The sequence below is a fragment of the Martes martes genome, assembly GCF_963455335.1.
Source record: "Martes martes genome assembly, chromosome: 18".
In the NCBI taxonomy this organism is placed as follows: Eukaryota; Metazoa; Chordata; class Mammalia; order Carnivora; family Mustelidae; genus Martes; species Martes martes.
Window position 1 is genome coordinate 7,623,465 of NC_137906.1, and position 12,083 is coordinate 7,635,547.

Sequence of the window (12,083 nt, forward strand, 5' to 3'; positions counted from 1 at the left end):
TCTGTCAAATAAATAAATAATCTTAAAAAAAAAAAAAAAAAGAAGCTGTTTCTGTCTTTTCTAGCTCGGTGTTACACCTGGAGTTTAAACTCGGGCCGCTGCTCGAGGCTGGGCCCAGGCAGGGAGACTGGAGGGTGGGGAGCCTCGGGACCTGCTCTCCCTTCTGTTCTGCCTTTTCTGGGAGGTGTGAGGTCCGGGAGAGCAAGGCGCCTGGGCTGGCTGACCCTGGGCACATCTGTTCTCCCCTGTTAGCCTCAGTTTCCCCATCTGTAAAGCAAAGGCAGCACTTTCTCTTCCTGTGGACGGCTCAACAGGATGCACACATGGGCGTGAGGCACGGGGCCAGACCCACAGCAGGCCCTCGGGTCGCGCGTGGGGTTGGCTGCCTTCTCTCGCCGCCCCCTTAGGGAGGTCGCCTTGACTCGCAGACTTGGCTCCGTTCCATCTCACTCGGCTCTCCTCCCTGGAGCCCGAGTGGAATGTTTCCTCTTCCCTCCTCCTCCTCTTCCTGTGCACTGTCTGTGGGACTCCTCTGGTGTCCCGGGCTCCCCGGGGGAGGCGGGAGCCCTCTCTCAGCCCGGCCCCTGCCCCGTAGCCCACCAGCCTGTTTCCAATTTGGATGCCATGGCTCTTGGCCCCTTCAGATCACAGCCGCCTCTTTGATGGAACTAATGATGATCTAGGACTCCGGGGCCCCGGACCTCCCCACACTGAGATAAATCCTGCTTCTTTGCAGACAGGGGGCCTCCGGCCCCGCAGCTGACGCCCCTCCTCCAGGCTGGACTGGGAGGGGAGGTGGCTCTGGGAGCCCCCCTCCTGGAGGGCTGTGAGGGCCTCTGCTGGACCCAGGGAGACAGGAAGAGAGGGATTTCTCCAAGGCTCGAAGAGGGGGTCCCACCACTTGGTGGGGGGGGAGGGGCAGGTCTGTGAAAGAGGCAAGTGCAACGCCCCCCATGCTGCCCCGCTCAGCTACCCTGGGATTCACTGGGATTGACCGGTCACCCTTGAGCACATTGTGCCTCTGAGCCCGTCCACCGGGTGGGGGACGTGCTGGGCACCACGTTTGCAGAGGCTGGAGAGAGCTTGTGGAGGAGCCAGCAGTGAGGGGAATGGAAGGGCAGAACCCTCGGATTTCTGGCCTTAAAGCCAGCACCCCTTTCTTCTCAGCACCCCAATGCTGCCTCTCCACCTTCCTTCAATTCTTCCTTCAGCCCCTCCCGCTGCTGGCTGCCAGGATTCCACCCCACAGGTATCAATGTAAAAACGAAGTTCATTCAGGTTTAACCAAAGAATGTTGGGCTTTCCCCCAGCAAAGGGCCCCATCAAACCACTGTACTTGAACATCAGAAACACGTGTGGCCCTCAAATGGAGAAGCAAGAGCTCACCTGGCTCCTCCCCTGGGGGTTGAACTCCCAAAGGGACACCTGGCCTTGCCTCTCAGCCATCTGCTTGGGTGGCTTCCGAGTCCCCCAACAGTCTGGGGCCCTGCCTATCTACCCTGACCCATGTGACCCGATTTTCTGAGCCCTATAGCTTCTTAGAAGAGTCCTCCACACAGACTGGTGGTGACCGAAGTTTAAGGGCCAAGCCCACCTTGTCCAGCTCTGCCACTCTGAGCAGCTTCTGCCCGGAATTCCACCCTGGAAACCCTCTCATCTTTCCAGGGAAGGGATGTGTGGTCCCAGTCTCCTCTGGACTGGGAACCCTGGAGGCAGGCGCTGTTACTGCTTGTCCTTGAGACCAGGGCTTTTCTCAGGGCCTGGGCATACAGCAGGTGCCCAATAAATGTTTGCAGTGTGGAGCTCGTCGCCCAGCATACCCTCTCTGTTCAGTCATCCATCAGACAGCCAGGACCCCTGGAGAGTGGGCTTTGGGGAGGTGGCCTGGCGATGCGGTGGGAGTGGGGGTAAGCCTCATGGGGTTATGGGGGCGGCTGGGGGTCTTCCCTGCCAGGCCGGGCTAGCCTAGACACCGACCCTTGACCTTGGCTTTGCAGAAAGTGCCTGGGCTGTGCCTTCTCACCCTCCTGGCGTCCGCCCGGGGAACCGGGAGGAGGAGGCGTCTGCAGTTTGTGCCCATCACCTGAACTGCACCGGGCGGGGTGGATAACAATTATTGGGAGAGGTTTGGGGGAAGAAAAAAAAAATCATTATCAAATAACTACAGCTTGAGAAAGTTGGCGGGCGGGATGGAAAACGCGGCCTGGATCGCGCCGGGGCGGCCGCCGCCGCTCGCAGGCGCCCCGCGGTAGCCAAAAATGGAAGGAAGCACATCTGCAACGCATTTACGTGCTGTTCACCTTTGAGACCGCGCGGCTGGATGGAGGCGGTGAGTTCACGCGAAAGGAAAAACTCTTTAAGAGGGCTTTCCTTCGGGGACCTGCCGGGCGCGGGCGGCCGCGGGGCTCGGCGGCGGGGAAGGGCGCCCCCTGCCTGGCGCGGGCGGAGCGGGGACAAGCGCGGGGCGGGGGCGGGGACGGGAGGGGGGGGGCACCCTCTCCGAGCCTCAGTTTCCCAGTCTGGACAACGAGGGGCCTGGATTTTCAGGGCTTTTCCTGGGGGGGGGGGACATTCCAAGAGTCTTTTCTTGTCATTGGTCGTTCTCTGTGCGTCCCTGATGGAGGGAGAGGGACCAGCCCTTGGGTGGGGAACAGGAGGAGCCCTCATGATGTCCTGCGGGTTCCTGGGCTGCTGTCATTGCATTCCCAGCCCTGTCTCTACATTCCAGAGCCAGTGACGTCTTCTGGGTGAGCATTTGTCTCCTGAGCTGGGCCAGATCCACCTTCCTGGGCTGTCACAGCTTGGCTGGGGCAGGGGAGTGAAAGGGGCCTTTGCTCCTCAGGGTTAGGGGTGAGCCCCCCCACTGCAACCTTCTCCTTCCCAGCCATTCTAACCTCTGGGGTCTTCAACACACCCCTCCCTCCCCAAACAGGCCCCAAACATTCCTATCCCCCGTAGAGCCCCTTTTGTCCCGATACCCACCACCTGTCCACCTTTCCCCTGGGATTTCCTTCCCCAACGGTCCAGCCCTCTGCCTCCCCCTGCCCCTGGCGCTTTGAGGCTCCCCCAAGCTTCCCCACCCTCACATCCCAGGATTCCCGCCTGACTCCAGGGTAAAAGCACATTGTAGGCTGACTCAGACACAGCTGGTGCCATCTCAAGGCCCAGGATTTCTGCCCATATCATTACGTCCCTGTGCCCACGAGGAGACAGAAAGCACTGGGAAGATATTGTTAGATGGAGCCAGAAGCTCAGACAGTGCCTCTGCACAGTTCACGGTCAAGTGTGCACTTAAACACGGTAAAGATGGTAAGTGCTGTGTTGTGTGTGTTTTACCACAATTAGAAAACAATTTAAAAAAGATGCAGAGCAGGGACTTGAACTCGGGCCATTTGGTCCAAGAGTCTGCACTCTTATCTCTGTCCTAGACTATATACCTAGGAGCAGCTCGATAGATATTTGTTGAAGGAATGAATGGGGAATGGATAAGTTCAGAGGCTCGCACACATGTCAGTTTCCCTTCGGTGTCTCCATGTAACCCACAGCCCTGGACACACGCGGTCCCCATGTGTGTCTTCACCGTGGTGGTCTGTGATCACCAATCTCCCTGCCCTTGCTGCCGTCTCCTTCCTGCCCTGGTTTCCCGGCCCTCCTTCGAGCACCTTCGGGGCAGTGCTGCCCAGCGTGGTTGTGGGGAGGGGAGGCAGCCAGGCGCCGGGGACGGCCACGAAGATGGCCAGCTGAGGTTCTCACGATTTCTCTTTCCTCCTCAGGTGTTGCTTTTTCCTGTACACTTGACCTTTAACGTGACCATGACCGGAGGCAGTGTCTGAGAGATGGCTCGACCCTCTTCAGCGCTGACTTCCTTTCTAGATCTCAGTCTGGTGGGTGAGTAGGCTGGGCGGGATTCCATTTAGACCATTTGCCTGTGTTTTGTGGCATCTTCACTGTAAGTCAGGGATCCAGGGCTCTGGTTCTCTGAGCCTCACCTGGCTGTAGGAGTCGGTGTCTGGGTAACAGGTAAGAGAGTTTCTTTTGCCTTCACCGGTCAGAGTTTGGTCAGTCCAGCCTCAGGCTATGCCTCTGTGATCATTTCTCCTGATTGAACCCAAGCGAGCTCTCCCTCTCTGTTCACTCTGTGCCTCTGTTCCTTAAGTGGCCCAGATATGGCACAGGTTGAGAGAAACGGACAGAGAGGTTCAGGATTAGTCAGATCGGGGTCAGCCTTGAACTTGGACCCTGGGTGAAGCTGAAGTTGGGGCTTCGGGGCCTGGCAGGGTGGGGATGAGCAGGTATAGACAGGGTCCCAGACAGCCAAGCGTTCTGGGCAGGTTGACAAGGGCAAGGTGGGGCCCAGGGTGATATGGGGCCCAGGGCCCGAGGCTGGGCTATACCTTCGCGGTCCCTAGGAGGATGGGAGATTCTCTTTAGAACTGGACCACCAGGTCAGACAGAGCTCACACCACAGGGCATCAAGACCTCTTTGCTGGAAGATTGCTGGAAGTAGAAAGAATAGGGAAGGGTCAGTTTCTGTCACGGATTTTCTTACTTTGCATTTGTCATGAAGAACCCAGACCTCCCAGTTCAGGGACCAAAGCAAACCTCTCAGCCCAGCAGATACAACCACGTCTCGATTACCCATCTAGGGGGTTATTTGCAACCCCCCAGGCTCTTCCCCACAGCTGGAGGGAGCTCGGGGCGAACTGAATCACTTCTACCTGCCCCAACTGTCCTGGTCTGGAAGATGGAGCCTGACTCAGGCAGGACAGCTGGACACACCTTTGACATTGACCGTATGGGGCCTTCTTGTCCCGTCCAGTCTGGACCCAGGGCCCACCTGGGCTTGCTTTTCCCCCTCCTCCTTTTCCCCAAGAGGCTGGCTCTCTCACCAACTGTCACCAAATGGTAAACAGCCCAGCACAGCCCCCCCACCAAGAAGCTTAAGATAAGAGACACCCCTACGGGGAAGGAAGAAAAAAACCTAACAGGAAGCCAAGTGGGTAAACCGTTACTGGCAATGCTGTGAGGGTTGTGTCTCTCTGTCTCTGGGCAAGAGACCCTGTGCCTTTGGCTCCCAGGCTGGGGCGGTGGGGAGTCACAGAGGAGAGATCTCTGTGCACCTGGGTGGGGACTGGGGGGACCCAGGAGTAGAGTCACCGAGTCAAGCCGCTTCCTCTTGTGAGCCTCTGGGTCCTGCCAAGGTTCCTCAGCAGGGTCACTTCTGAGAGCCCGGAGGCACAGGGACCAGGGGCAGAGACCCTGAGGGCAGGCAAGCCCACCTTGACGTTGCTGAACGTCCTTGGGAAGTCACTTGGCCCTCTTGAGTGCCCTTCTTGATGTACCCCCTGAACCACGTCCTGGGGATGCTGAGGGAAGTGGCTGACATGATTAATGTGGGTGACGTGCCCGTGCCCCACTCCAGCACCGGCCACACCGGAAGGGTCCCTGCTCTTCTCACCAGCGTGGCTGACTGATGCCAGAGAGAGGCCACTGGGGACAGGCTGGCTGGTGCCTTTTGCCAGTCTGGAACCTGGGGAGAGAACATTCCCTCAACCATCCAGAGCAGGGGTAGGTCTCCTGAAGAAGCCCCCTACCCCCACCCTGAGCACCATCTCCTCACAGAGACAGGGACAGAGACAGAGAGATCTCAATCCTAACTTGAGAAATATGAATTAAGGACTTTAAAAAAAAAAAAAAGATTTTATTTATTTGAGAGAGAAGGGAGCACAAGCAAGGGGGAGGGGCAGAGGAGAGAGAGAAACAGGCTTCCCGCTGATCAGGGAGCCTGATGAGGGGCTCGATCCTAGGACCCTGGGATCATGACCTGAGCGCAAGGGAGATGCTTAACCGACTGAGCCACCCAGGCGCCCCTGAATCAAGCACTTTCAATTCAAGGCACCAAACGTTGATTAAGCGCCCGGTATGCATGGCCGGGAGCTCGAAAGGTGGAGGAGTTGCCCGGGCGCTGCGTGTCCTCAACTCCTCACCGTCTGCTGGGGGGACTGGAAGCTACAGGCTGTCTGGGCTCATGGACAGCAGAGGAAGGCTGAGCATTCAGTAGGAGGGAAAGCGACAGAGAGGAGGGTCCCCGGGACCAGGACATGGTCACCGAGTTCCATACTTGTCCCTGACAGCGAGTTGGCCTCGCCTGGAGGTGGAGGAACGGAGGGCGGGCCAGTGTGTCTGCTCGGCCTGGGCAGCCGTGTGCCAACAGACGGAGGAAGGGGAGTCCAGGCCTCCCTCTCTCCCCCTTCTCTGTCCTCCTTCTGTCCTCTCTGGAGTCGGCCCACGCTGCCTCCGTCCCCTGTTCCTGCCCAAGCTTCCTCTGTCCCCCAAACTGCAGGAAGTGGGGGGCGGGGCCAGGCGGGTCTCCCAATGTGGGGTCCCACCACCTAGGAACCCCAAAGAACTGCTTCCAAGCAGCTGTAGCAACAACCCACTCGTCCATCTGCCCCCCCCCCCCCGTTCCGTTCCCTCACCCTCCGGCACTCACCTCTGAGCACCAGCCCGGGTACCCGGCTGCCCCCAACACACCTGCCTGTGTGTCCTCGGGAGAAGCCCATCTCCCCATGTCCCCTGCTCAGCTCTGCCCGTGTCTCCTCTCCAGAAACACCGCCACCGTCCCCCCCGTTGCTCAGGAGAAACGCCTCCCTTCCTCTCACCTTCGGCCCCCGATGGAGCATCACATGGTGTGGGCACCCCCGGCCCCCATCTGCATGGCCACCACCCGGGTCTCAGTTGCCGCAGCCCAGCATCTGGACACCCGGAGCAGCCACAGCGTGGGCTCTGCCTTCCATCCGCCCTCCACGCAGCGGCCGGAGCAACCGAAATGCCCCTCAGGTCACGTCTCTCCCTGCCAAGAACTTCCTCATGGCCTTCAGTGAGATTTAAGGTAAAATCTGAATTCTGTGCCACGGCCCCCAAGGCCTCCATGACCAATCCTGCATCTCTGTGGACACGGGAGGCTCCATGAGGACAGGAGGGGGACAATTTCTACTGCCTTCACAATTCGTAACGCGTGGCACGTAGGGGGACCCCGTAGATATTTGTGGTTCGAACTCATTGACACGCTCGCTCGTGCTCTCTCTCCACAGCTGTTCACCCAGGCCCTCCCCTGTGCCGTGTCCTGCCCTGGTTTGGGGAAACGGGCGGTGGGTGGGGTGCTGGCGTGCCCAGGCTGAGGAATGGGTGACACAAAGTACCAAGCCCAGGGCACAGGGCTCTGTCCTCCAGAATCGCCCTTTCACACCGGGCTGCGACCATCTGGCCCTCCGTGAGTCAGGCCAGTACAAGCTTAGGGTCAGGAATCGGGGAGCCCTCACTGGGGCTCCCGGAGGGTGGCAGAGAGAATCCCAGCCCTCTGCTGTCGTCCCGAGCTGGACACGTTGCAGAAGCTCTCCGTGCCCTTCTCCTAAGACCCTCGTGTGACCGTGTCATGCACCGGCTTGCCATCACCACGGCCGTGATGGAGGTGAAGGAGCCGGGGCTCACACAGGGCAGGCGACTGGTCTAAGGTCACACGGACGGTCATCGAGCATTTTCTGCATGCCATGCCTGGTTCTCAGCATTCTATGTCAACTTTCATACGGAGGACTCAGACTAACCCTGGGAGGTACATAGGGTCATGAAAACAGAAGCCCGTTGTCACACAAGGCTGAACACGGCATCTCCTACAGTCCGTTCTCCTGAGAGCTCTGTCAGCGTGTCTGTTTTTCACTACAAGCTTCCAGAAGGCGGTGGTGACACACCTGAGGGCCTTCTCTGAGGCCTGTTCTGTGAACGGAGATGACTCCGGCCAACAGAGAGAGACCTAGACCTGGAGTCACCAAGCCTGAGTTCTAGGGAGGCCGGAGACACAGGCTATATGCCTGGGACACCAGCTTCTGAGCCCCGCCGGCCCTGTCCCTGACCGGTGCGGGGTGGGGGGTGGGGGGCAGGGTGTCTTAGTCTCTGTGTCCCTGTCCTTAACATGGGAACATGAGTAACAAGACTCACCCTGCTGGATTGTTGGGTAGGGACAACGAACATGTCGCTGGGGGTCTGGGGAGGCCAATAAATACAATCTCTTCTCCTCCCACGCTTAGAACCGAGTTGACACCGACTTGCTGGACTTGGACCCTCTCTGTGGGTGGCCGACTGGAAAGGAGCATGCCCAGAAGGGACAAAGCTGGGCACGATCACTTCCTTCTCCAAACTCTACCAATTCAGGCAGCCCATTCTCCTCCCCGGGGAAGAAGTGGGATGGGGAGCAGGAAGTCAATAGGGGGCACCCCACCCTCAAAGGAAACTTCAGGGGTGGGGAAGCAATGTTTCCCTGATATTTAGAGAGTGTCCAGCACTCAGTAAATAGGAGCTGTGATTACCCTATTTCCAGCTTCTCAGGGGTGCTTTGGGCACCCCTCTGGGTGGGCGGTATCATTCTTCTAAGCCTTTGTATGCGAACATGCACAGCCCTGGGGTACTGATCCGAGTGGGGGCGAAAGGGGTTCCCTAGTACTTGCGCTTTCTTTTTGGCCTCTGCTGTGATCTGAATGTCTGTGTCCCCCCCTAAATGTATGTGTCACATCCTAACCCCCGGTTTGTAAAGGTGTTGGGAGGTGGGGCCTTGGGGGGATGATTAGGTCAGAAGCAGGGAGCCCTTTGAATGGGACTAGTGTTCTCATAAAAGAGCCCCCGGGGAGCTCCCTTGTCCCTTTCTGTCATCAGGAAGAGAGCTATGAACTAGGAAGAGGGCTCTCGCCAGACACCAAATCTGTCGGAGACTTGATCTTGTCTTTCCCAGCCTCCAGAACTGTGAGAAATGAGTTTCTGTGGCGTATCAGCCTTTTGGTCTCTGGTGTTTTCGTGACAGCAGCAGGGATGGACGAAGACACCTTCCTCTGCAGAGCCCCTGTGAGCCACAAACTCAGTTGTATCCGTGGGTGGTGGACAGTCGCTCTGCCCTACACTGTTTTCCTTGCTTCTTCTAATGGACCCAATTCTCCGGCCATCAGGACTGGGCCAAGCGGTAGTCACAGGACACAGATGAGGCCTATCACAACCCTTCCCTGGGGCTTTACCATCTAGAGTGGGGAGAACAAAACTTCTTCTGTGTTCTGGTGCTGGAGTTCGCAGAAGTGAGCCTGAAGCTGCCAGGGGGAGAGAGAGGTCCGAGGTGAAAGCAAACGGGGCTGGCCCGTGGCGGGAGGCAGGGACAAGCAGCAGAGCCAGAGGCGTGCCGGGCCCTGCCTCCGGAGGGCCGAGAGGCCAGCGCCTCCCCTGCCTGGCCTCCACTTAGGTCACTGGAGTCAATCGATAAGTTTTCCATTTTTGGTTAATTTCGTCCCATATGGGTTCTGTCACTTGCATCCCCAAATCCCACCCGCTGTGGCCTTGGAATGTTCTGGAAGGTAAGCGCCACGAGAACGGGGACTTTGCATTGTTCTCTGCTGTCACTTCAGTGTCTGTAACCACGCAGGGCTTATGGGAGGTGCTCAAATAAACCTCAGCTGGTGGGCTTTTCCCATCGCTCCGGTGGCCCCATCAGGCCAAGATCACAGGTCCTGAAGAGGCCGCCTGCCTTAGTTTCATCGCCCACCTCCCCTCTGCTTCCCACTTTCTTCTTTCCTTCTGTGGCCTGGCCCTGAGCTAGCGTTCTGGCATGCAGAAATTAGGCCCAGCCCAAAGGCCTTGCCTTCCCCGAGCTCGGATTCTGGGTGGGCCAGTGGGATGGAATTCGTATGCCCACACGAGAAGTCAGATTGTAAATGTACCTTTGAGGCACAGACCAAACATGTTGGGGCCTGGAGACGGAGAGAATTTAAGGAGAGCTTCTAGACAAGTCTCTTCTGCTCTCTGGGCCCAAATCCCTGCCTCGCCGACTGAGGCTCATAGTGAAAAGGGACAGGGCGAGGCTCGATCAGCTGGGAATGTAGTTCAGAGCCGATGAGGGTTCAAGAGGAGGCTTCAAGGGGAGGTTGTATCCACGGGTGGCGAGCCTGAGGCTGATCTGTCCGTCCAGAACCCTGACTCTCCCCTCCTGGGGCTATCCCAGATACTAGACCTGCCTGGTAGAGCAAGTTATCCCGCTCAGGAAGCCAGAGATAAGGAGGCGAGGCCAAGGGCCATTGTAGTCCCTCCTGGCCTCTTGGTATTTCCATGTGGCCCCAGCTCTGTTTTGGCCCTTTTAGCCCTGGCCACCCTCTTTGATTTGTTAGCTACGGGATTGTCAGAGGGTGAAATGAAGATCTCCGGCCCGGGAGATTCCAAAAATTCATTACACACTTTACTATTTTTCCTAACACCTACTAACGTTCTTCATGTTGGGCCCCAAGTTGCAGACTGTTCCCTTCTTACAAAATATTCAGGGTCAGGGGTGATGGGGGGAATGTCCCGGGAGTCCTCTGGCAGGAATCAGCCACCAGCAGGGAAGTGGGGAAGGCCCAGGGGGTCCTGTGCAGGGTGGAAGGTGGAGAACGGGGGAGCGGGGATGGGAGGTGGGAGTGGGCTGGGGAGATCAGGGTTCCCATTTCCCTGAAAACAGCCCTGGGCTAAACGGCCGAGCTCCTGGCTTTCTTACACAAGTTCTTACCTTGCTTGGAGACTCAGTTCCATCATCTGTGAAATGGGCATCCTTAGTACTCCCCCCAAGAGTGGTGGCGAGGACAGAACGCATCATGGTGTGCGTGCTCAAGTCTGGGATGGGCGGCGGGCCCCTAATGAGGGCTGGATCTGAGTGGCCAAATCTGTCCGAGTCCCCCCTCGGAACCTGGAACGGAAGGCTGTTTTCCTGGCCAGGGCTCCTCTGCCCACTTGGCCGGCGTTTCCTTCCCCGGTGCTGCTGCTGAAATTTTACAGTTCACAACGATTTCCACTGCCTGACCCGTCACGATGCAGGACCTTGTCTGATCCTTTCTGAGAACAGCGCCCCGATCCTGCCTCTTCTCCCCATTTATTTCCGCTCTGCTTCTGGGGGGACAGAAGCACAGAAGGGCGCTCGCCACTGGAGTGTGACCAGCTGGCTCCCCAGGGCTGTAACTTTGCCCTGGTTTACTCATCCAAAAAATGCAGAGAAGTCAGCCTCCCTGATAGGGGAGTAAGATATGCGTGGATCGAGGCAAGGGGAATGCCGGCACAGGGAAGAACCGGGAAGAACATTCGGAGGCTTTCCTGTTTTGCTCTCGCCCCCCACCAGCAGCAGTGATGGCCGCGGACCCCCCTCAGCAGCCCCACCGCTATGCAAGCTCGAAGGAAGGATCTAGAATCCCCACGCTTCTCTCGGAGGAAGCCAGCAGCTCCGAAGTGGACGCTGTCGCCCTCCCGGAGCTGCGTGCGATCCAGAAAGCTCGCGGCGTCAGAGCTGCCTAAATTCCTGCAGCATGACCCACGCGGTGACCGAGCCCCTCCTCTCCTCCCCGCAGCTGCCTGGCCATGTGGAGGGACAGAAAATCCACGCCTGTATCAGGGAACCCCTAAGGTGTGAACTTGAGGTTGTGCCCTCCCTTTCCCTACACCTGACCGGGATGGGAAGCCGAGGTGGGTGCAGTGATGTGCCAAGGGGGACTGGGGGCGGGGCGGGAAGTGGTCCGCGGTCCTTCCCACTTGCAGGCGGGAAGGGGATGCGTCATCTGTAGGTTTCATAACAATAATACCATCGATCTGGAGTTTGCTTGGCTCGTTATTATCACTGTGTGCTGCTGGGGCGACACGGGGTCAGTGACAGAACACTTCTCTGCACGGGGGCGGCACAGCGCCCCCTCCCCTTCTTGCTGCGAGGCGGGGGTGGGGGGGTGGGGGGTATGACACTAGCCCCTGGGAGGCTGGTAGCTGGTTCTTCTGCTCTTGCTCTGTGCCCAATGCTGGCCCTCCTTTCTGATTGATCCACCCCTCCCAGCCCCCCCTCCAATGCAGAGACGGAAATGCACTTGCAGGGGTCAAGGGCCCCAGAGAGGTCAAAGTGGCAGTTTAGAAGGCAAAGCCCTTCTCTGCTTAGAACCCTCCACGGCTTGGCCTCGTGATGGAAGAGAGAAGCTGAAGCTAGAGGCCCCTGCAAGACCTCGTAGACCAAGGCAAGGACTTCGGATCTTGTTACAATCCCAGTGGAA

General features: G+C 58.2%; 1 long non-coding RNA gene across 2 annotated transcripts; it reads left to right on the forward strand.

The window, feature by feature from the left end:
• Nucleotides 1–3,128: 3,128 nt before the first annotated feature.
• LOC308359132 lies at nucleotides 3,129–11,645 on the forward strand. Of its 2 annotated transcripts, none has more exons than XR_013968382.1 (4): nucleotides 3,129–3,309; nucleotides 3,774–3,888; nucleotides 6,608–6,892; nucleotides 11,177–11,645. It is a non-coding gene; the product is annotated as an uncharacterized lncRNA (long non-coding RNA). The 2 variants fall into 2 exon arrangements; XR_013968383.1 differs by having other exon boundaries at nucleotides 3,143–3,309; nucleotides 11,400–11,641.
• The last annotated feature ends 438 nt before the right edge of the window (nucleotides 11,646–12,083 follow it).